This window comes from Anopheles coluzzii, chromosome 3 (assembly GCF_943734685.1).
Source record: "Anopheles coluzzii chromosome 3, AcolN3, whole genome shotgun sequence".
Classification (NCBI taxonomy): Eukaryota; Metazoa; Arthropoda; class Insecta; order Diptera; family Culicidae; genus Anopheles; species Anopheles coluzzii.
This window is the reverse complement of record NC_064671.1, coordinates 53,818,884-53,841,704: the sequence shown is the minus strand read 5'-3', so window position 1 is coordinate 53,841,704 and position 22,821 is coordinate 53,818,884. Positions and strand designations below refer to the sequence as shown.

The window sequence follows — 22,821 nt, the reverse complement described above, 5'->3', positions numbered from 1 at the left end:
GGGAGGGAGAAAGCTGAACTGCAGGCTCTCGTATTGCAGCTCCAAACTCAACTGGAATCCATGCGCCAACAGTTGGTAGAGAGCTCGGAGCGTGCGGACCGACAGGCCAAAGAAGCACGCGAAGACTCCTTACGTCGCGAGAACTTTCTTCGAGAGGAAGTAGATCGGCGAGCAAAGGAAATGCGGGAAGAAGCAAGAAAAGATCGAGAACTCATTGCCAAGATGATGCAGCGCCAGCGCGAGCAGCCGAATACACAAGAACGGCAAACGCGAAAGCAGCAGGATCAGCAATGTCAGCAACAATCGTCACAGCCATCGTCACAACAACAAAAGCCGCACCGCCAGGTAGTGAGCAACGAAGTGAACGAAGGAGCATCAACGTCGGCAGGTATAGTTGAGGACCCATTTACTGAGGTGGTTAAACGAGGGTCGCGTCGCTGGCAAGAAATTCGGGCAGAGCGGCGACAGCAACAGCAGCACCAACAGCAATTGCAGACAACCTCCATTGCGGGTGGACGGCTATCGGTTGATGATCATCAGCCACTGCAGCAAAAGAATCTGCAGCAGCAGAGACGCGAGCAGCTCAACAAGGAGCAGCATCGTCCAGCCCGTAAACAGCCGGATAAAATCTTCGTGGCGCCGGCAGCTAGAGTGACGTACTTTACCCTGTACCAGAAGGTTCGGCTGAATCCGAATCTGGTGGAGGAGAATAGCCTGATTCGTCGTGGAAATCGTTCGACAAGGGATCACCTACGCCTCCTGCTGAAACAAGGTGCCGATGCTGGAGCCCTCCTGGGCAAAATACAAGAGGCCGTCGGCGAAAGCGGTACTGCACGTGTCCTAGCAGATATGGGGGAAGTCATCATACCAAACATTGACATGTTGGCTACGGAGGCAGATATTCGCAAGGCACTACAAATTGCCTTGGAAAAAGAGGCGATGCTGGCCTCAATCAATGTCTGGGAGAAGCGTGATGGCTCACTACGTGCGCGTGTGAAATTGCCTCGTAGTGACGCCAACTATCTCATCGACAAGCGGCTTATAATTGGTTTTTCTAGCTGCAAGGTGCGCGAAGCACCGAAGCCATCTGCCGAGTCGCGTCGATGTTTTTGATGCCTTGAACGCGGCCACATGGTCCGAGAATGTCAGGGAACGGACCGATCTAGTCTGTGTATTCGCTGCGGTGCAGCCGATCACAAGGCGGTGAACTGTACCAATGACGTTAAGTGCCTGTTATGTGGCGGCCCGCATCGAATTGCCGCTGCCTCCTGCGCTGTTACATCAATGACCTGTTAATGGATATCTTGCAGATAAACATTAATAAGTGCAGGATTGCGCAGGACCTTGCGCTAAATACCATCCGTGTAGAGAAGGCGGACGTATTGCTTTTGTCAGAGTTATATGCAGTCCCTCAGAACAATGGAAACTGGGTGATTGACAGGGACAGGTCGGTGGCCATCGTGACGAGTGGGGTGCCCTATCCAATACAACGTATTCGCAGCGTTACAGTTCCTGGTATCGTCGTAGCGGATGTGAACGGGATAACAATTGTATGTTGTTATGTGAAACCTAATGTCAGTGTCTGGCAGTTTGAGGAAATTATGGAAAGGATACTTATCCGTGGCCATCCGAGAGTGCTGTTGGCAGGTGACTTCAACGCCTGGCACACAGCGTGGGGGAGTGAACGCACTAAGCCGAAAGGCATTGCGCTTTTACAGATGGTTAATGATCTGGGACTTGAGGTACTGAATATCGGGACATCCTACACATTCCGGGGCTGTGGATCAGCACGGCCCAGTAGGATAGACGTAGCTTTTGCCAGTCCGTCCATCTGCCGTCCAGACCTAGCAGCAAATCCTGCAACCTGCTGGCGGATCCTGTCACGATACTCCTATTCTGACCATGTTTACATCCGCTACACAGTTGGAGAACAGCCTCCGAGAGAACAGCAATCAGGGACAGCGAGAAGACAACGCACAGCAGTGCGGTTGGCCGGGACGCGATGGAACACACGTCAGTTCGATCCTACACTCTTCGAGTCAGCACTGCAGTCAACCCGGTTTGAGGACCGGGCTACGCATGCGAAGAGTCTGGTTGAGTCGCTGACAAGAGCCTGCGATGAGACGATGTCGCGCGTGTTCCCATCACAAGACCACACCGGTCGGCCAGCGTATTGGTGGACTCCGGCCATTGAAGAGTTGGTGAACGAGTGCCGTATCGCAGAACAGCGGCGATTAGCTTCACCCACCGATCCCGATATTTCAGCATTGGATCGACAGACTCGTCATGCGTTGAAGACTGCGATTAAGGCGAGCAAGAAACAGTTCTTTGACCGAATGCTTCAAGCGTTGCATGATGATGAGACGGGACAGTGCATCCGTAAGGTCCTGTATCGCCTACAGCCCTCTCGGACAGCGCAAGAACGGGATCCGGTGGTATTGGAGAGCGTTGTATCGACGTTGTTTCCGGATCATCCTCCAGCAGAGTGGCCAACTGAGGACGAACATGAAGTTGGCAACAGGGTGCCGCTTCGTGAGGTGACTGATTTGGAACTGCAGATTATCGCCAGCGGTATGCAACCTAGGAAAGCCCCTGGTCTCGATGGCGTGCCGAACGCTGCATTGGCGTCTGCCATTAAGAACTATCCAAGATCCTTTCGACAAGTGTATCAGGAGTGCCTAGACAGGTCATGCTTCCCAGAACAATGGAAAAAGCAGCGGCTGGTACTCCTGCCCAAGCCGGGCAAGCCACCGGGGGATCCATCGTCCTTTCGCCCGATCTGCCTGCTGGACAACGCGGGCAAAACGTTCGAAAGTTTGTTGCTGGATCGCTTGAATGAGCACCTGGAAGATTCAGATAATCCACAACTGTCTGAATACCAATACGGTTTTCGGCGTGGGAGATAGACACTGCTGGCAATCCAACAGGTGGTAAATGCGGGCAGACGAGCCATGTCGTTCGGGCGCACAAACAACCGTGATCGGCGCTGCCTCATGGTTGTCGCGCTCGACGTGCGCAACGCGTTTAACACCGCCAGCTGGCAATGTATTGCTGAGGCCCTCAGGGATAAAGGAGTTCCCCTGCAACTGCGTAACATTCTGCAGGATTATTTCACTGACAGGGAACTGACGTACGATACAACAGATGGTCCCGTAACGCGTCGGGTCTCGGCCGGCTGTCCACAGGGATTTATATTGGGTCCTACGCTTTGGAACGTCGGATACGACGGCGTGTTACGGTTGGAGCTTCCTGAAGGTGCACAGACAGTTGGGTTCGCAGACGATTTGGCAATTTTGGCGGCAGGAACCACGCCAGAACACAGCACGGCAGCAATTGCAGAGGAGGCAGTAGAAAGAGTGCACGCATGGATGCGACAACATCACCTGCAATTAGCACCAGAAAAGACGGAATGCGTCATGATCTCCAGCCTCCGTCGAGGGCATCCAGAGATCCCGATAAGGGTTGGCGGAATTAAGATCCGCTCCAAGCAGGCGATACGCTACCTGGGGGTCATGATTCATGACCACCTTCTTTGGCGACCACACGTGACGATGGTAGTGGAAAAGGCCAACCGCGTTGTGAAGGTCGTGACCAACGTAATGAGGAACCACAGTGGGCCCCGGGTAGCTAAGCGGAGATTGCTTGCCGGGGTGTCTGAAGCGATTATTCGCTACGGTGCACCCATCTGGGCTGAGGCCACGGATCGCCAGTGGTGCCGGCGGATGTTGGCAAGCGTCCAACGACCTCTGGCGCAGCGAGTCGTATGCGGATTCAGATCCATGACCTACTGCGTAGCTGTACTCATGGCAAAGCTCATCCCTCATCACCTTTTGATAAAGGAAGACGCGAGATGCCACCAACGGTACTTCGCCGACCCGGAAGCAAGTCGTGCTGTCATCCGACGTCAGGAACGCGCGGTGACGCTGGAGGTATGGCAACGGGAGTGGGATGCGAACGCATCGAATCCAGGAGCCAGCCGTTACGCACGTTGGGCACACAGATTGATCCCCGAGGTGCATTCATGGATGGCACAGAAGCGGGGTGAGGTGGACTTTCATCTTGCCCAGATACTCTCGGGACACGGATTTTTCCGAGAGTTTCTGCACGTCTGCGGCTTCGCTCCATCTCCAGAATGCCCGGAATGCACAGGCTCGGTCGAGTCAGTGGCTCACGTGCTGTTCCAATGTCCGAGATTTGTAGAAGTCCGGCGCGACCTACTGGAGCTGGGAACGGACGGTCCCATTACCGAGGATAACATCGGGCGGAGGTTGCTGCAAAGTTCAGATTCTTGGACCCGAATCAAGGAAGCGGCACAACGCATAACCACAGTTCTGCAGCTGCGCTGGAGAGAGGATGAGGCAGCGATGAACGCGCTTATCAGTTCCGCCTCCGAAGAGGCGACAGTCAACGCAGAGCAGGCGCAGGACGAGGCTGCAGTACGACGAGCGGCCCGAAACCGTCAAATAAGGGCCCGTAGAGCTCGGCTACGCGCGGAGCAGCTTGGCGACATGGAACTGGCGTCCGCGTTACGACTTTTGTACATGCCAGCAGCCAGCGATGCAGCATCAGCCGAAGCCACACCAGCACCAGTAACAGCAGCAGTAGCACCTCCGACACCACAACGCAACCGGAGGCGAACGCAGAGAAGGGTCGGACAACAACAACTATCCGACAGTCGGCTGCAGGGTGACATAGCGCAACTTACTGTGGAAATGGACCAGCGCCAAGCTACGGTGACACCATCGTCACCGCCACCATCGGGCGAGAGACAGGAGAGGCGTACTGGCCTAACACCAGAAGAAGAAGCAGCCGTTACCGCTCAAGGAACATCAGGGCGCTAAGAGAGCTGCTCAAGGCACAGAGGATGACTCCCACGCGAGTAACGGAAGGGCTTAAGCTAGGTCACAAGGTTTTTTTTTCTCATAAAGGATGAAGGCACAATAGTGTATAAATGCGTAATAATAATAATACTAATAATAAAAAAGGAAGGTCCAATCGGACGGTCTTATCCGGTGGGTAAACCCCTAACGGGTAACCCCCATCGGAAGGTGCGCGCAGTTGTATGTTAACTATGTAAAATTTTTTGACAAATAAACTGCGGATACATTTAAAAAAAAACTCGTACGACTTAACAACATGCCCGTCATGGGTTTAACCCCCAAATGGACCGTGCAGCCATACGTAGGACTGACTATCCTGCTATGGGGGGGGGGGGGGGGGGGGGGAGGAATTACTTAGTCACTGAAAGCCAAGTCCACAAGTGGTACAGGCAGGCCTTGACCGACAACGGTTGTTGAGCCAAAGAAGAAGAAGATGAAAAAAAAACCCATGTGCCACAGATGAAGCTTAAACGACTGCAAAATCAAATATAGGGGCCCTTTCCGTTTTAAGTTCGTAGGCTGAAATTTCAGCTTGTCAGCTGTTTGCATTGTATAGCAAGGTATATGAATTTATAAGGCTGATTGTTATCGCTTCGGCTTCTGAATGAAGATTTTAAGAGTGTTTTGAATATTCGTCAAGCCTCCAGAAAGCTCGTTTGAGCAAAAGTTTTCACTCGTTCTGTTAAAAAGTGATGCTCAAAATTGGTTATAAATGCTATGAGACCACCTGGAATACATACACTTTGATTGTTTATTGCATCACCTAATCTCTTTAATGCACCTTGGGATAAATGTTAACAAACCCGTGTTTTGTGCTTTGTGGCTAGAATAATCTAGACTGAAAATTGCAGGCTAATTTTTTGTGTGGTTTTGTATGGAGTGTTTACATGATTTCAGCCTCCAACTGTCAAACTCCATATAAAAAACTAACTAGAATCGTGAAGGCCCCATACATAGAAAAAAACTGAAAGCTCCATAACTGCTCTGGTTTGCTCAACAGATGGCGTATTACTACTCATCATTATATTGCTGTCCTTTTCTTGCAATGTGTATCGACAAGTTTCATTTAATCATTACATATATGCCCTTCTAACTTTCCGAACAAAAATCAATATGAAAGGTCTTGTGGTCAGATACACGTGTATCAACACCATCGACCATTACTCAAATCTCATTTGCTTCTGTACAAATGGTGCACATTGGAATTTAGAATTGAAACTATTACAAATATTTCATCCCGATACTTTCAATCAACGACCATACCATGTTGAAAACACCGGTTCTCTTCCGATCACCGAAGTTAAGCAACATCGGGCATGGCTAGTATTTTATTGGGTGACCACTTGGGAAAACCGTGTGGCGTTGGCATCTTCACCTTTTTGATGGACGTTCCCAAAGGGGTGAAGTGTCAACAGTTCAGGCAGATGAGCTCCGTATTTGTCTTCCAAATTTTGTTGTAAAAAGACGCAAGAAGATAGACAATTTATAAGATAACAACAGCTAATCACCAAATTTGTTGAAATTGTGAGAAAACCGCTTTAAAAACGAAGAAATTCAAAGTAAAAAGAGTGGCGTCTGTTTAACCCTTTGCGTACTTAAGGTGCGTTTACACTCGACCCAGTGTCATACGACAGATTAGGGTGCTGCTACACTCCGCGAATTTTATCCACACACATCGAAATGACAGCCACACAACAGCTGAAGGCAGTTAATCTTTTTTCACAAAGGGGGGCAAGTTTTGGTGGTAAAGATGAGTTTTTCATCTCAAATGCAGAATGCGCAATTGACTCGGAGCATGTCAGCGGATACACCAAAAACAAACGTGGGGAAGCAGTTGGCTGCTTCTGGAAAACCAACACTACGCGTTCCAATGGCCACTGGGAACGCTGGCTCCGTAGTCTCCAAGACAGTGGAAGACTTACAGCTGGCGCTAGCAGCAGAGAAAGAGGATAAGATGCAGCTAACTGTGCTTTTACAGGAACTACAAGCTCAAATTAGCATTATGATGAAAGAATCTCGAGAAACCAAGGAAGAGGCACGTCATGATAAAGAAGAAGCCATCAGACATCGTGAGGAGTACCGGCGTGACATGGCACTAATCCGTGAGGAGAATACGAAACTCCTGGCCCAATTAATGGTAATGAAGTTAGCTACAACAACTGCAGGGAGCATTCCTTCTGCTTCCATATCGCAGAGGCGGTGAAGATTGCACCGCAGCCCTCTATAGCATCGGTAGTGGCAAATGGGGACACAGCGTCTATATCTCGCCAGGCGACGCTGACTCAAAGTCAGTATAGGAGGTCACTAATTCGTAGAATCAGATGGTATTTGGCGCGAGGTGACTCGACGCAAGTCACGTCGGTCTGACAATCGCCGGAACGAGCGGGAATCTACGCAGTATCAACAAAGCGTGCATAAACCTCAACAAAGCGTGCATAAACCTTAACAAAGTTCCCGGTCAGCAGCATGGTACGCAACATCGACCTCAGATGACGCGTCCGAGCCGGCAAGACATAATTGAGGTAACATCACTAACAGGTAAAATGTGGTAACAGGTGTACAAACAAATACGCGAAGCACCTGAAATGGAGGAGATGAACGACAAATTGCATATTGATTGTCGTACAGCCAAGCTCAATCTACGCATGAAAGTGGCTCGTAGCATTGACAGTTCTGATGCGATGGCACACATACAAGGAGTTCTTCGAGGTGATGGCTCAGTCCGTGTACTCACCCAGATGACTGAGGTCATCATAACGAATGTAGATTATGGCAGCTGTCAGATGGTACCCAGAAGGCACGAGTTCGCTTGCCTCTGGCTCATGCAAAACGAATAATTGGACTGCGCCTAAAGGTGTTATACACCATGTGTAGAGTGAAAGAAGCTCCTCAGCGTCTCACCCGACGCGCCAGTTCATCGACATCCTACTATCAAACAAAACCTCAGATATATTGGTGGACGCCAGAGATAGCACAATTACGTTAGCTCTGCAAAGAGGCTAGTGACAATGTCCATTCGCGTGTGGACCCTGATGAGAGAGCAGCGGCATCGGAAATTCATCAAGAGAGGCGAAGTGAGCTGAAACGTGCCATAACTACCACCAAGGCGCAGCTATTTCAACAGCTAATAGACGAGGTTAATGCGAACGTGTATGGTTCGGGTTATCAGGTCGTTACCTCTCACTTGCGCGGTAGTCGCACTCCTCCCGAATTGGATCGCGAAGTGCTGGAGCGCATAGTCACTCACCTGTTTCCTGACCACGATTCATTCGATTGGCCCATGCCTACAGAAACCTCTTCCGAACCTAATCGTATCCGACCAGTGACGGATTTAGAGCTGGAACGTATAGATGACAATATGTGCTCGAGAAAGGTACCGGGGCTGGACGGAATTCCTAATATCGCTCTCAAGACTGCCATCAAAAAACATACAGTGTTTCGTTATATCTATCAAGGCTGCTTCGATCGTGGTGACTTCCCGGCTCAATGGAAAATTCAGCGTTTGGTGCTACTGCAGAAACCCGAGAAGTCACCGGGAGAATCTTCATCCTTCAGGCCTCTTCAATTGTTTAATGGGCTTGGAAAAGTGCTAGAACGCCTTATTCTGAACCTTCTAAATGAGTTTCTTGAGAACGGTGAGACTTCCCATCTTTCCCCAAACCAGTACGGCTTGTATCGGGGAAAATCGACGGTGCAAGCAATCCTGAGAGTAGTTCAAACTGGAGGAACCGCGAAATCTTTTAATAGAACAAACGGACGAAACATGCGCTGTTTGATGGTGGTTTCCTTGGATGTGCGGAAAGCATTTAATACGGCGAGTTGGAAATCGATAGCAATGGCGTTGAGATCCAAAGGAGTCCCTGCTCTACTACAAAAGTTGCTGCAGCATTGGGTGACTGATCGGCAACTCGTTTTTGACACCGATGATGGCCCTGTAACGTGAAATTTGTCTGCAGGCGTTCCACATATTGGGCCCCACATTGTGGAATGTCATGTATGATAGTGTGCTGGACCTAGAGTTGCCTGAAGGAGCGGAAATCATAGCCTTTGCCGATGATCTGTTGTTATTAGTTCCGGGAATTTCTCCTGAAGCGGCTTCGCAGCGAGCAGAAGAAGCCGTATCCGCGGTTAACCACTCGATGAAAAATCACTCGGTCTTGGACGGCGCCAGCTGGTTACAATTTTGAGCAAAAGGCAGGGCAATATAAACATTCCTGTGGTCATCAATGGAGTGGAGTGGAGAACCACCCAGTAGTGTTCGCTACCCTGGGGGTCGTGATCGACAACCAATTGTCTTGGAAGCCGCATGTCGAGTATTGCACGACAAAAGCGCTTCGAACAGCTAAGGCGCTTGGGTAACTTATGCGCAACCACAGTGGCCCCAAGTGTGCGAAACGACGTCTTCTGGCATTCGTTGTAGACTCCATCCTTCTTTATGCCGCGCCCGTTTGGCATGAAGCTACCAAGACTCAGGAATGCCGGAGGATGCTGCAAAGGGTGCAAAAACATTGTGCAATAAAAATGTCAAGCGCATTGCGGACGGTACGTTACAGCAGTTGTGCTAGCCAGCATGATACCTATTCGTCTGAAGGTACAAGAAGACGCTCGATGTTACCAACGGCAACAAGAGGCCGGAGGAGTCCCTCCTCTCGGCAGGGTCACTTCGATCAGAGGAGCACATCAACACCATGCAAAGGTGACAGGAAGAATGGGACGCGGATGCAAGTCAAGCTGATGCCACCAGATTCGTGCGATGGACACATCGTGTCATCCCCGACATCGCGGCATGGCATTCCCGAAGACACGGAGAAGTTAACTTCCATCTGTATCAGGTTTTGTGCGGTCATGGCTTTTTCCGTGACGACTTGTGTCGGATGGGGTTCACACCGTCGCCAGATTGCATCAGGTGTCCGGATGTTCCGGAGACTGCCGAGCACGGAATGTTTGAGTGCCCCAGATTTGCGGAAATCAGACAATAGTTGCTTGGTGAAGCCAACACTGACGCGATTACGCCTGAAACACTGCAGTTCCATCTCCTTCAAAGTCAAGAAAAATGGAGCAGGATCGCTGCGAATCAGATTACTTCCCCATTGCTCGCCCAGCCAGAACGCAGAGAGCAGGTATGACCACAGCGCAGGAACAGTCAACATATACCGCAACAGCAAGAGGTAGTCGAGCTTTCAGACGTCACCCAACATGTAACAGCTATCAGTAAGGGTGTCTACTCCACCAACCCCATTCAGGGAGGACTTACAGCGGCAGAGTCAGCAGCGGCTACAGAAGCCGAAATTTTCTCTCGCTAATCGGTGACACAATAAAAAATCGGAAGCTCCTTCAGACACGTCAGTGTCCCGTTGTAATTTGGTTGGATAGATTTGTATTTTTGTTTTCTTTAGTTTTGTCTAAAAATCATTTTGCTTTATTTTGTTTCGAACTATCAAAGAATTATTATTAATGTAATACACACACAAGTGAACTGCCATGACGGCACTACTAAACCGTCATCTCCACCCAAAGCGGTAGGAAGGCGAGCAGAAGTCCGATCTCTTGGGGAGCGCTATCGCAGGCAGTTACTGGCAGTTGAAGAGCATCGGCAAATACCCAGCCACAGTGATGGTCGAGTAATCCCGTAGGTACAAGGAACATTGGTTAAGGCATCTCGACAAGGTACGAACGGCAAAAGAGACTACAGAGCCCGAGGCCACAGGCTCTAGGGAGGACCAAAGTATAGCCGAAAGGACAATCTCCGCATCCTGAGCGGCAATGAGGACACCATGCATATGAAAGGGCAAGAAGGGGGATATAAATATGTGTTAGGTGCCTGACGCACGGAAAAAAGAGGCTCCGAGAAGCAGTAAAAGCCCTACCTCATAGACCCCTCGCGGGACAAGAGGAAAGGGAGTGGGTGAGGATAGGGGATGTAATATATACAGCAATAGGAACAATAAAACCTGTCCGTGATCGATCAAAAAGACCTAGGACACGAACGACAATTATTTCGCCTGTCAGATTTTATTATAAAATTGACAGTACATACACGATTTTCACGGTACCACGAAAATCTCGGTTCGTGCGTATCTCTCCAAACTTTTTTTCCCTTCAGAACGTCACTACTACAACAAGTTCAGTAGTAAACATCAGGAGCAAAAGAGAATCTTAAAACTAAGACAATTTTTAAGTGCCGAGAAATAAAACGTCCCTCTTAAACGTCATGTGTACGACCAAAAACCTTTACGTAATCGTACAACCGCCTACCCGGGTAGGCCATACATTTTGTATGGAACAATAATGTTTTTCGTGGTTAAAAGAGTATATCTTTTGAATTTCCTGTAAGATTTGAATGAAATCTGTCTTAAAGGTTCATAATAATGTTTCATAACATATCATAGTAAAATTAGAACATTAAAAATCCTATCAAGATATTTTTCAGTCAAAAATATGTTCTAAATCCACCACCATCACTGGCCAGGCCGCATGTTTAAGTGGATGATTAGTTTTTTTCTAAGTTTTACTTACGCCTTTCAAAAGTTTTATACATTTTTCAATTGTTGTATAAAACTTCATGTTGACGATCGATCATCATGTTTTATTAAAAACCGGCTTCGACCGGCTCCAGACAACTTCGGAACCTCCTCCACTCCAACACAACGGAGACGGCTCTGCACCCATGGCCCCGCACCCACGGCTCCCAAGCTGACCCTGCTCCAGTGGCTCCGGAGCCGACTCCGCACCAACGACTCCGCACTCACGGCTCCGAAGTTGGTTTTAACAGATTGCTAAAAAAATCCTTTTCAATAAAGTTTTAATCGGAATGATCCGTAAATAGCTTAGTAAATAATGTTTTAAATTAATTTATAAAAAAATCGATAAGTTTTGAACATCGTTCAACAATCACACAATCACATCGGGTGTTAGCTTCTACGCTTAGAAGAAGATAGATTCGTTTTTTAGGCTATTATACAATGCCGTCTCTATTGAAACGTTAGTCCAGAGCCGTTGGTCCGGAGCCGTTGATTCACCGCCGGCTCCGGAGCCATTGAATCGTCGCCGGCTCCGGGGCTGTTGGTACGGAGCCAGCTCCGGAGATGTTGGTGCAGATCTGGCTCTGGAGCTGTTGGTGTGGATCCGGCTCTGAAGCCGTGAGTGCAGAGCCGACTTCGCAGCCATTGGTGCGCTCCAAAACACCCATCCCTATTCGGCAGTAACACTATGACAAAAGTATGAATGTGTGTGTTAACTTTCCACCCTTTCTATTTCGTTTGCTTGTAGTGGTTGGTATCATTTTAAAAGAGGTGATTTCAGTGTTAATTTCAATATATGGTTACACTGTAATACAACATTTAAAAGAAAAGAAAAAGGCATAAGCATCATCTTAAAACATGCGGCAAGGCCGGTTGGGGTGTTGGAGTTACAGCACATTTTTTATGGAAAAAAAATATTGATAGGAGTTTTAAAATTCTAATTGTACAACGATATGTTATAAAACATTATTGTGATCCTATAAGACAATTTTCATTCAAATCTAACAAGTAGTTCAAAATATATACGCTTTTACCCACGAAAAACATAATTCTTCCATTCAAGTTGTATAGCCTATCCGCGTAGGCGGTTGTACATGTGAATGGTATATAAACTTAAATAATTCAAAATAATATTTAAACATATTTGATATTTTTTACTTTTTACACATGGGTAGAAGACATCTTTTCTGAAGCATTTTAAAAATTTGAAGTCTATATAATTTTTTAATTCAAAGTTATTTTGCGAATTATTTGCGAAATTTACCCATGTAGGGGGTTGTACACATGACGGTTAAAAGTATATTTCACGGAGGGTTTCATCCAAGCCCACTGCTTTGTAGCGACCAGAGTTCCATCTGGAGCACAAACATAGAACCACAGACTAAAAAATGTTCGACGGGCGAACTACAGCGAGAAAATCAGTGATAGCACGATTCACCGCCTCAATTATCCGATAGCATGCTAAGCACACTCTCTACTCCAACAACTCTCAACCAAGCATTACTTGGTTGTCTCGGTTAAATGATTTTTTAAACGTACGTAGTTCGCAAAGCGTGTTGCGTTTATTTAAAAAAGTATGGAACACATTTTGTGGCGCCCCTAAAACTGGAGACTCCGACATGATCCGCAACCATCGCCGCGTGAATTCGTACGTGTGTGCACTACTCCTCACAAGCTTTTCGTTACACTCAGGACAACAAGTAGATGTCTACGAAAAACGCAGCAACGCCGTGTTAGTACATCAATAGCTACACGAAGCGTTCCTGCATTCGACGAACCACAATCTTACTGGTGGTCTCCTCGAAACCGATCACCGCACCGCGAGCTGTTCCTGCATATCGTGCTACTAGTTTTTTTTGTTTGTGTGCACTTCTACCCACGGATGCGAACGAGTAGGAAGACACCAACGTTGAGTTGCGCACGCAAATTACCCAGCCGTGACACATCACCGCCATCGCGGTTTTCTCGCTCGGACGCGAGCCGCTACCATCGCACATTGGGCAAACGCCTGTATAAAAATCGAAAAACCAACTTCATCGCAGGTTAACACCATAATCATTTTCTTAAAATAGATACTTAAACTTAGTTCAAACCAAAATATTTCACGTTTTTATCTTAAACTTACTGAGATATAGGCCATCAAAGTGTAAACTTTGTGTTTTTTGTCCCAAATTTGAGCAATTTTTCGACCGAACATAAACCATCATATTTTAGTATATGATGCTTGGATTTTAATAATTAATTCGTCGTTGGAAAGGCTTTTTGTCATACTTTGATGTTAAATCAGAATATTTGGCAAAAACTTGTTTTTAAAGTTCATAAATGATTGAAAACCAAACATCACTGCCGAATTTTTGGATATTTTCATTTTGGAGAGTGATTTTTTTTATGATTCGACTCGATTTCACTCGTGTGTCGTATATCATAGGAAAGATCAACATTTTTCCTACGTATTGACGTTAAAGTTAGCTGCGACCATCTGCGACCCCGAAAATTATTGAACTTTTTCTTGAAAATAGCACGAGCGATTTTGACGTGTTGTTGTATGAGCCGTACACCACGAGTATCGAACTACCTGTCATAAACGGGCATTTGAAACAAACAGGCATAAGAAACAAAGCTGAACAGAGAAAAACAGTTTAAAAAAGGTCGTAAGACCGGAATCAGCTCTTTTCAAAACTAACCATGAAACACTCGGCTTTTTTAGCGCGTAAAATTTAAAAAATCGGTTTTAGTACGGAACTTACTCCGCCTTTGTTTGAATTCTTAACAATAATTGTTGATGCTGTAAAGTATTACACAATAATGCAATGTTGTGAGCGGTAATTATTAAGATTGTTTTGCTGTCTTGACGATTTTAGTATAGGACTGCCCTGTATAGTAATAGCATTGGTATTGAATGAAGAAAAACTGCAATAGCACGAGGAATTGATTTTCATCCCGGCGTTTGTATGGCCGTTGCCCACTGTGCATCGTCCACGCCCGAGAGAGAAGCGCCGCTGCCCGTAGTCCCTTGTGTACGCAGCCAACGTTGTACCGTACAGCGGTACCCAGCCAACGTGCGCACCTCTTCAACCATCAAGAGGGGAACCGTGTGCATCCAGCCGACAAGCAAGACGACGCAATCATTGTGTCCGCCATTTTCACCGTAAATTTTCTGCACCCGGGAAGAAAGACGACGCACGATGATTCTGAAGCGATTTCATTCCAACCGACCGAAATGATAACAATCTGGTTACGTGAATAATTAAGGTAAGATCCACTCTTTTATTCACTTTTGACCCTGATGCGGATGCAGCGTAGACCGCAACAAGGTGCAGAGGCGGTCGCCAGCCCTGCAGTTGCCATCAGCCTCGCGGTGGCCGCCAGCCTCGCAGCTGGGCTCCCCGCTCCGAGTCCATACCTAATTGATATAATCCCCCTCGCTCGTGTCGCCACTACCGACTTCCTGAAGTTTCAAGTAGAGACCGTAAATGCCATGCGTCTCAAGCACTCGAACAGGATACTGGCGACATTCATACATTCTTCTACGCCTTGGAGAACTGGTTTGACGCCTGGAATATTTTTCCGTCAAACTAGTTCGACGCCTGGAATATTTAAAACGTTTAACATACAGAAAGCGCAGATCTCCACGCGAATTCTTCCCGAGTTGCGCCCAATTCTCGACAGCGTATCTAATACCGACCGCTACGAATCTACGAAGAAAGCCATAATACAACATTTCGAAGAGTCTCAGTGAAGCCGTCTGCACCGTTTCTTATCTGAAATGAGCATAGGCGACCGCAAACCTTCGCAACTATTAGCCGAGAAGCGGCGAACAGCAAACGGTGCGATAATCGCCTCCATGTTGATCGATCTTTGCACCGGCCGGCTGCCACCCTACGTTTAGTCCGTGATTGCTTCCTCCCAGAACGCCAACGAAACAGTTAAGGTGGCCGATTCAGTGGTAGATTCCTTCGCTATGTACAATCGCACAGGTCCGTACCAAACCATCGCCGAGGCACGGAATGAGGAGGTCAACCGCATTTCACGACAATTAGCCGAGCTCAGTCAATGCTTAGAAACTCTCATGAACCAGAATCAAGCTCGTGAACGCTCAAGGGCTCGCTCACCGACAGCACAGCTCCGTTATCTCCGTAATACCTCGACAGCACAGCTCCATCCCTTGCTAACCATCGACCATGAAACTGTTTGCCGCTAACAGCACACCTATCCAAGTGTGTGGAGAGTAACTCTGCACATTGGATCTTGCTCTTCGAAGCGCCTTTCTGTGGATCTTTGTGATCGCAGACATTGGTACCGCAATAACAGAAGTCGATTTTCTCCAGCATTTTCTACCTTTTAGTGAACAAATGCGCGACAAATGCTCGTAGACATCCTAACCAACATACGATTGCCGGGTGTTCCTGATCCCGTAAAACACCGTAAAAATGTGCGATTCAACCTCATCAATCGCCACTTGGTGAGGGAGTTCCTTGGATTGACTGCGCTGACCGCACTTGGAACACACCTGCATTCCAACGTCAAGCATCGCATAGAGACTACGGGACAACCAACCTTCACACGGCCGCGCAGGTTGTCCCCCGAAAAATATGCTGCAGCTCGTGCCGAGTTCGAGTTTCTCGTCAACAGCATCTGGGCCAGTCCGCTGCAAATGACAAAAAAGGCATACTTGACGTGGCGGCCCTGTGGCGACTACAGGACTCTCAACGCGAAAACAATTCACGACCGTTACCCACTACCTTTCTTGCAGCACTTTACAATGCATTAGGAAAGAAAGGCCATCTTTTATAAGGTCAACCTGCAGAAGGCATCCCAACTGTCAAAAGCCGAAGATTTTATATAGACCTTTCCCCACCGGTCACCAGCACTCAGAGATCCGCTGAGATTGAAGCTGGCTTTGAAGCTGAGTTGGCGAAATTATTCAACCGATCCGTCGGGTCCCGAAGCCGAAGCAAACCCGAAGCCGAAGCAAAACTCGAACGGGGTTCGGTACGACCCTTCGTTAAAATAGCCCCCTCCCCCTTTTTTGCCAGGATTTCTTTCCAAAATGATACAGTGCGGACCATTATATCAACATGATTCGATTTATTGGATATCGAACCAACATAGAATACAAAAAAAAAACACACAACACATGCACAATAATCACTGCACTTAATTCTAAATTAACGCACATAATAAAAAAACACTTTTTACACTCGCACAAAGAAAAATTAAAATCAGCACAGCACTTTCTGCTCCACATCGCTGTCGCGCCTAGTTCTTCTCGCTGCACTGTACGGGCCACCATCTCCAACACCACGACACTGCCACAGGTTTTGTTGTCTCCGTTCGCCGTGAAACACACATGAAATGGAAGAAAAATGATATGAATTAGAAGGGGGGATGTTGATTGATAATTTTAATCACTTTTACTTACCTTAAATTAGAATGATCTCCATTTTTACGGGGTTTATCCGCTGACCACCAAGAGCTGAAACACCACACAAGCACCAACCTCACTGGACTGAAAGTAAAGCCTACTGCGTGAATGTGTGTATGCGCTTCTGCCAAGCCAACCGCGCCGTACTGCGTGTGTAGCCAAGTGCGTGTGTGTGTGTATTTGCACCACTGGACACAGAACACAAATCTCACCGCACAGCAGAGCGTGTGTCGCCAAGTGTATGCATGTGTGTATTTACACCACTGAATTCTGAACGTCCACCACACAGCGTGTATCGCCAAGTGCGTGGCTGTGTGTAGTATCACCGTGGACTGCAGAAAACTACCTGCACTAGAACAGAGCGCTGGTGTGGCCAAATGTGTGCAAGTGTGTACTTGCTCCACTGAAAGCCGGTATCGCACCAGATTTCGGGTGTCGCCTTGTGCGTGTGTTATTGTCACAGCACACTCGTTCGTCATTTTGTTTTCGTTTTTTCGCTTGAGCCACTCGATTTCGTTCTTCGCTGCCCAAGTAGCAGAGCCGAAGTTTTTCAGAGATTTTTCTGTGTGCCAAAGCGAGATGCCCTGTCTTCTCTCTCTAGATTTTGGACAGCAAACCGCTGCGCGTGTAGAGGTGTGTGCGTGTGACGAAAAATTATGGATGAAAAACGCGAGGAGCGGGGTCTGAAGTCTTTTGTTGGTCACACACACACATGCATCTACCGTTGGATTGCGCTACATCGAGTCTACCCATCTCTCTCGATCTACCATGATTTTTTCTGCTATCGCACTCATCTGGGAGTTAGGCATCCTCAGTCTGCCCAGAACTTTCGTTGTGGAAGGATGTGCGGGAGTGATGTGCGATTTCTTGTGTCCCCTACTTTCCTTGTTTACGTTTTGCGCAGTGTTGCTTCTTCTTCCATTGTGGAATGATTTATCCTAGCAAATTGTTGAGGTAAGTTTCTTGATCTCATATGTGCTTCAATGTACTAATTTAACTAATGCTTATCGTCTTCAAAGTTACAGGTGCATGCGCCATTCATCAACGCCTACCTGTTGGCATCATCAACAATCTTTATAGTAGGTGACGGAAAGAAATTGTTTTCCAGTTTTAAAATATTAAGGTAAGTGTTGCTCTCATCATATACGTAAAACTATCCAAAGTAATACGTACTACATGCATTAATTATTGGTTCATTTTTATTGACAGCGTTCAGCACAACTCAGCCACAAAACAACGCACTGGATTGCGCTAAGAACCTGTCGAAACGCGCGCAGCCCCCGGGAGCGGTAGGAGAAAGGAAGAACGAGAGGAGAAAAAACTAAAGCCAGCGCGCAGCTCTGATGGTACCCCGTACGCGGTAAGAAGAAAAAAGATCGAGAGGAGGAAGAACGGTAAATTTGGAAGGGGGAGACCGTTCTGCCGTCTCCACAGTGTGAGTATGCCAAAGCACGTGTTGGAAGGGAAAGAAAAAGTGTGGAATAAACCGCATGCGAATGTGTGCATACAGCAAAAGTAAACATGTGTGCCTCATCATTTCTATAAGCAATCCGAAAAGGGGGTGGAGCAAACACATTGGTATGCGTGAGATGCAGAATAAATCGGAGCGTTATAGTATGTGTGAACGCGATCGTTCGGGTCGAATGTGTCTATGTGTGCGTGAAACCATATTTACACTTCTACTGCAAGTGGGTACGTAAGTGGGGCCATATGTGTACGACACGATCCCATACAAAACTTCGGCTTTTGCGGACTGGGCTTTTGAGTGATTTTCTCTTCGTGAGTATCCACAAGCCCCGTCGTGTGGTTGTTGTTGTTGGAAGTTGAAACCGAAACCCCTTCGTGCGCTGCCAAAATCAGCGAAGACCGAAATCGAGTGGCTCAAGCGAAAAAACGAAAAAAAATGATGAACGAGCCCAAGTAGCAACCGAAGCTTTTTTCTCCTATCCTATTTCTACATTCTACAACGATTGTTGCGTTCTCGCTCATCAGGATGTTAGTCAATTCTCTCTTGCCACACGAAGAGAATTCTCCTGTACACTTCGTGTGTTTGATTCTACCCATCCCTGTTGAACACAAGTCATTTCCTTCCATCGCACTCATCTGGGGTTTGCTCTTTTCCATCCAAGCCAAAGAGCGACTTCAGTGTGCTCTGAACCGTGGACATGAGAGTGTGTGTTTGTGTGCTGCGTGAACTATTTTTCCTGCGTAAAACACTTTCCCGTACTGCACCATCCGCGGTGTTCTTTCTGCTCTATCGCAGGACGAATTTTTATCATAAAATAGTTTGGGTAAGTGTCTTTTTCTAAGTGTCTAGTGATATGTGACCTTTAGTCTAATTAAAACATTGCACTTTACAAGTTTCAGATGTGTGCTGCTACGACTAGCTGTTCTCCAAACCTCTTCAACACTGTGTGCACAGGCGTTCAATGTTCAATTGATCCTCAAGCACAAAGGTAAGTTCGTCACATCTTCAAATCAAGTATAATATTTTCAACAAGGTGTGTCTATTAATTGTGTATTTTCATCAACAGCCTTCATACAACACCGCGGTTGAGGCGCACCAAATCTGATGACATCTTTCCTGAACTAAGCAGGCTGAACACGCGCACCACCACGGGCTCCAGCGCGGTGTGAAGAGGGAAGAAGAAAAGACAAAATTGTAAACAGCCGCGCCAGGCTTCCAATCACCGTGTGTGTGTATGTAAGTATGTGAGAACACATGTTTGAATCCTCTTGTGGGAACTGCAAAAAGAAGAGAATAAAGAGTGTGAAGCAGCTAGACTCCCAAGTAGCAGAGCCGAAGTTTTTCAGAGATTTTTCTGTGTGCCAAAGCGAGATGCCCTGTCTTCTCTCTCTAGATATTGGACAGCAAACCGCCGCGCGTGTAGAGGTGTGTGCGTGTGACGAAAAATGATGGGATGGTTGCGAAATCTGTATCTACACGGACCACAAATCTCTAACTTTCGCATTTCGCCAGACTCACGACATCACCTCGCCGCGTTGAGTCAGACAACTTGACTTTACTGGGAAATTCTCCACTGACTGCCGCCGACCTACTCTCACGAATCAAAATTGTGCACGAGTCACCTGCGATCCATTTTGAACGTTTCGCAGAAGAGAAAACCAAAGACCCTGAGATCACCGACATACTCAACGGCAAAAAACGCCGATCCCATGAAGCACAAAATGTCTATATACCTTGGTGGAATAATTCGCCCGTACATTACCAAATCATTCTGGAATCAGCTACAACATATCCTATACGACCCTAACCACCCTGGAGCGAGAGCCGCTGCCAAATTAATGACAGAGTGATTTGTTTGACTGGATGTCAAAAGAGACGCACAAGAATTCGCCAGAAACTGCTTGGCATGCCAACGCATAAAGGTGGGCAGACACATGAAAAACCCACACGTACCGTACCCGGCTACGCAAGACAGGTTCAGCCACATAAACATCGATATCATAGACCCATTTCCCATCAGCAACGGCAACTACTACTACCTCACGATCGATGACCGATACACCCGCTGGCCTGAAGCTATTACCAAACTAAGACATCAAAGCAACTATGGTTGTATCAGCACTGCTGTACCATTGCATTGCATGATTCGTTATTCTTTTTTTGTTAAACAAAATAATTGTATTACAAATCAGCACTAAAACTCCAAAAATTTAATTAAAAACTAATATAAACATCGCGGACGGCTCCAGCTAACATTCCTAGTGAAAAAAACTTCATATAATGGATGAAAATGAATGCGGCGGAATAGAAAATTATTTCGGGCCAAATGAAGTAGCGCATCAGAATAGAAATACGTCTCAAGTAAGATTAATTGTGCAGATCACATCGCAAAGTGACTTGGTTAACCCCGTATTGCACTACTTCTAATTAAAGTTGAATAACAAACATAACTTGCTGTATGATAGCGTACTTATGTATTAACATACTCATTAACATTACCATTAACATACTAGCTCATACTACATTAACATACAGTATTGATGAACAGAGTACAGCTGAAATTATAGCAAAAGAAATTTAATCTCGCTGCATGTAAATTTGTTTCAAAATCAATTGCTTGCATCGCAAATGCCGAGTTAACGGAAAATTTATGAAAATTAGTGCCGGGGTGAACGAATTAGACAAACATTATAGGAGCGTAATAATAAATTCTGAAATTTATAACTGGTATTAATGATTGCATGACTAGGTGATTTACTGCCACCTTATATTGATATTGGAGCCCTTCACGTTTCTAGTCAGTTTTTTGCATGGAGTTTGACAGTTGGAGTTCAGTTTAGATTATTCTAGCCTCAAAACTAGAATTAGATTCGAGTACCTGCTCGAAAAATGGAAGACAAGGTGCCCGCTGCGCAAATTCGAGCAGTTTCCAGCGCAGAAAATGCACCAAAATCTGCGCTGGTCAGCGCAGATTTGGCCTGGTCTCCCGCGCTGTTCTTCAGCGATTTCTGCGCTGGGTCGAGCAAGTTTAGCGCCATCTTCTGGCGAAATGGACGAACTATTTATGGCGGCGGAGCAAAACAACGGTCTAAAATATTTTAAAAAATTGGCGCCTATTTTTTCGTCCGCTTCTTCTCCCTCCCTCTCCCTGCCTTGCCTCACTTGCGCTTCAGCCCGTGCATTCCGCCGCCAGCTGATTGGTTGTTGTGGTGTATGCGTTGGTTCATATATGTGCATTGCGGTTGTGTATTGTTATTGGTGGGTGTTAGCATTTATTAACACTTTAAGCGCCGTGTCATATAAATTCGCATGACGGTTTTGCTCACCGTTCAGCTTTGCATCTGACGCTCAGTGACTCTCTTGAGAACGAATGAGGTAGGAAAGAGAGAACGAGAACGACATGTGCTACGCCGCTTATCGCAATGAAATAAAAGAGTGATAACAATCGCACGAGAAACTGTCGCTCTCATCGCTCTCTTGCCATGCGCTACGTGCTCACTCAAAAACTGTGACGTCAGGCTGGCAGTCAAAGTGTTAATTTGTGTGTGACCTTGGGACGATGCGGGAGAAGCTGGATTGGGATTCAAAGTGTTATCGGTGTATTGATGGTTAATTTTATTTCGTGCCGCTGCTGATGAGACCATTCGATGCCCCTGCCAGTTGAGGGTGAAGAAGCCTATTTAAAACAAGCGTAGGAGAACGTCTAACACTAATCTAATATTTTTTAATTTGAACATGTTTGATGCTTCAACGACCTTCTATGCATCATGTAGTACAGTGTATAGTGGTTATATTTTTTTTTTAATTTGCCGAAATCTGTTTCGAGTTTTTGGGTCTCGACACACACACGCACGCACACAGCGCGGGGAAAGTGATCGTTCACTCTATCATGTCGCGATCCCCCACCCCGCCCGGCGCTAGGGATGAGGATGCTACAAGAAAGCTGAACCAACCGTTCTACCGATAAGGTAGCCGTAATCGATCATGCGTGGAGGGAGGGGGGGGGGGTGGTCTAGTGGGGGGGGGGGGGAGTGCGTGCTTGCGCGACTTCGGGGGTGCGTGCTTGCGAGCGCGCTTTCGTGGGTGCGTGCTGGCGTGCGCGCTTTCATGCTCGCGGGCGCGCGTACGTGTGTGTGTGCGTGCGTGCGTGCGTGCTGGCGTGCGCGCGTTCATGCATGTGTGCGCGCGCGCGCGTGTTTGTGTGTGTGTGTGTGTGAGTTTGCGCGCGCGTGTTTGTGTGTTTGTGTGTGTGCGTGCGTTTGGAAACCCCAAAACTATTTGATTCTGATGCGTACATTTTCATCCGCTGCGTCTACAAAATACCACGCATTTTCGATCTCGCTACCTGAGAGACAACACAACCATTGGCATTGGCATCCTTGCGATCGGCTCTGCTGTTGGGGGTATTAAAAAGACACACGATCAAAGCAAACGTGCGTGTGATTTGATGCACATTTATTTCTAATTCAGCTAGCGGACGCAAGTGGAAACAACATTTTGAATTGAATCCATACAAAAGAGGATTCT

General features: G+C 47.0%; 1 long non-coding RNA gene and 1 other non-coding gene across 3 annotated transcripts; both read left to right on the top strand.

Moving 5' to 3' along the window:
* Nucleotides 1-6,129: 6,129 nt before the first annotated feature.
* On the top strand, nt 6,130-6,248 carry LOC120960242 (5S ribosomal RNA). The gene has a single exon (XR_005752299.1). It is a non-coding gene; the product is annotated as a 5S ribosomal RNA (ribosomal RNA).
* Nucleotides 6,249-17,535: 11,287 nt separating this feature from the next.
* LOC120954791 (uncharacterized) lies at nt 17,536-18,346 on the top strand. Of its 2 annotated transcripts, none has more exons than XR_005751732.2 (3): nt 17,536-17,780; nt 17,852-17,949; nt 18,036-18,346. It is a non-coding gene; the product is annotated as an uncharacterized LOC120954791 (long non-coding RNA). The 2 variants fall into 2 exon arrangements; XR_005751731.2 differs by having other exon boundaries at nt 17,537-17,780; nt 17,846-17,949.
* Nucleotides 18,347-22,821: the final 4,475 nt, after the last annotated feature.